A 3032-nucleotide genomic window follows, 5' to 3' on the forward strand; every position below is an offset into this window, starting at 1 on the left:
TGTGGGTAAAAGCACTTTCTTTCCAAGCCTGGTAACCTGAATTTAGTTACCAGCATCCATGTAAACAAAAGCCAGACACAGTGGCACACACATGTAATCTCAGAACTCCTACAGTGGGATGAGAAATGGAGATGGAGAATTAATTGCCTTAAAGTGTGTGGGGTCAGGTAGCCTAGAGTACACAGAAAGAAAGAAAAACAAATATATGGAAGGAGAGGTCCAACTCCCCAGTGTTGCCTTGTGATCTCCATATCCACACTATGGCATGTGCATACCCCACTAATAAATAGAAATTTGAAATAATCAATCTTCTTTAAAAACTAAAATGTTTAAAAAAAAAGTACAATGCAAGAGACAAATGAGTTCTGATTAGATGTAACAGGAGGAAATCCATGAAATTGAAGGTTAGGTGAAGAGAAATCTCTAGATGAAAATGTAGAGAGAGAAGTGAAAAGGGGTGAAGAAAGAATGGGGACCTAGGAACTTAGATCATGGAGCTAACCTGTGGGTAAGTAGAGTTTAAGCAGGATAATTGGGGAGGGGGAGAGGGAGGGGGAGGGAGAATAGGTTAGTTCCTTCAAAGATACAATATGCCAAAATTTATACCTTATGAGAAGAAACAAGACTCTAGAGTAAGCCAATATACATAGTAACTAACTAATAACAACATTCCAAAACAAAGTAGTAAGTCCAGAGAGAAATGGATGCTCAGGAAGTTCTCCCAAACAGGGGATGAGAATATGCTGCTCTTCTCCAGTCTCAGTCAGAAGAACACATCCTCACTCATTCTGCAAGACCAGTATCATACTAATACCAAAACCAGATGAAAGCATCAAAGAAAAGAGAACTACAGATCAGTATCTCTTATGAACAATGATTATTAAATAACCTGGTGTGGGCCAATATGGCTGGCGGGGGCAGGCAAGAAAAATCCCTCAGCTAAATATTAGCAACTTGGATCTAGATTATTTTGTGACAGCAAGGCAGTTCAGAGGGTAAGGGCACTTGCTGTCAGGTATGATGACCTGGAATCAATCCCTGGAGACCACATTGTAGAAGGAGAGAACCATTTCCCACAAGCTGTCCTCTGATCTGCACACACATGCCATGTCATTCTGTCATACACTTGCACACACACACACATACATCCAAATATGAATAAATACATTTAAAATGTTTCTAAAGTGTTTTGAATCCAGCGATATATATGAAAACTTATGTACCACATTCAAGTGGGGTTGACCCAGGATGTTCATCATTTGAAACATTTCACATTTGAAAATCAGTTCATGGTGCCCTGAGTTTGTTTACATCCCTCACAGACTATAGGCCAGCTTCCCTCCCTTGGATTCCAAAATGGGAAACCATTCACCCACTTCACATGCAAAAAGGACTTTCATCCTATGTTCCCACAGAAACAGAAGCTTTGTGGGAAATTCGATAGACTTGAAAAAGAAAAGAAAAGAAAAGAAAAGAAAGGAAGGAAGGAAGGAAGGAAGGAAGGGAAGGAAGAGAAAGGTGATAAAAAAGGAGAAAAAGTCACAGAAGAGAAGTAAACAGAGAGAGAGAGACAGAGAGTCAGAGAGTCAGAGAGAGAGAGAGTCAGAGAGAGAGAGTCAGAGAGAGAACACAAAACAAGTCCCCTACCTCCTCCCCTTCCTTTTCTGAGACTTCAGAAAGCAGCAGTGAGAGTGACAATAAAGAAAAGAGAAGGAGAAAAGGAAGAAAAATATTCAGGAACTGTAAGCAGTAACTCTAAGAGAACAAGTCTAAAATACACTTCATGAAGAGCTTTCTAGCAGTCACAGTGACAGAGGGAAAGACAATAAAGGTTTCTAAAATGAAAGAGTCCTGAGGATATTAGAAAACGAGGCCATTCTTGTTCCAACATAAAGTCCAGAAGCCACTGTCCTACTCCAAATAAGGAAGGGTCTCGCAGAGTGGGGATTGGAAGTCATTGCAGGGCTGAGGGTGGCAGGAAAAACACGAGTCCTTTAGTCACAAGCCAAGGGATGTGAGGAGCCAAGTACCACAGAGTCCAGTGAAGAGGGGACACTAAAAAGGACACCAGAAGCCATTCGCCAATGAGTCCAGAAGACAGCAGAGCAAGCACCTGGGAGAAGTGCCACAGAGTGGGGAGTGACAGCGTGGGGGGAAGCAGGGCACAGGGACAGCACTGGGAATAAAAGGACTCCATTTTCCTCATGAGTGTCTTTAGTAAGGGCTAGCTTACACTTGTTATCTCTCTAATTAAAAGAAATTTCTTAATTTTCCATCTCTGTAAATTGTCATTTCAAGTATAAGACAACACGAGTACCACAAAGATTCAAGTTTGCAGATACCTGTAGGCAATCTATTTAGAGGTATAGAAAGCAATTTTTTTTCCTGTTGGTAACTATTTCTTATGCTGTGTACAAGATTTAAAATACATAACTAGTAACTTTATTTTTTATCTTTTACTCTGAAATACCATTTAAACAGTGGCAGAACACTGAAAGAAAAGAAAGAGGGAATCATTTCATGAAGTCAGGCAGTGGTAGTGTAAGCCTTTAATCCCAGCAGTAGGGAGGCAGAGGCAGGCAGATCTCAATGAGTTCAAGGCCAGCCTGGTCTACAAGACAGGCAGAGCTGTTATACAGAGAAACTCTGTCTGGAAAAGCCAAGAGGAAAAAAAAAAGAAAACAAATGAAGGAAGAAACAGGAAAATTATTGCAAGAGATATAGAAACAAGAGATACAGAAAAGGCATTTGGCAAAATTTTTAAAAAGTGCCTTTTCATTGTCCAAAATGATAAAGATAATCTATACAGCTCCTATAGTGAACTCCAGGGTTAGTGGCAAAGAACTCAAAAGCTTTCCCACCAAACTCAGGAGCAAGGCAAAGATACCCTCTCTAATTCTAATACCATACTGGACATTACAACCAACTCAACAGTCAAGTGGAAGAAATTAAAAAAGCATTCAGATTGGGAAGAAAGACTCTTTCTGGCCAACATAATCATCTATGTAGAATATCTGAAAGAACGGACCAAA

Source organism: Cricetulus griseus, assembly GCF_003668045.3.
Source record: "Cricetulus griseus strain 17A/GY chromosome 1 unlocalized genomic scaffold, alternate assembly CriGri-PICRH-1.0 chr1_1, whole genome shotgun sequence".
Classification (NCBI taxonomy): domain Eukaryota; kingdom Metazoa; phylum Chordata; class Mammalia; order Rodentia; family Cricetidae; genus Cricetulus; species Cricetulus griseus.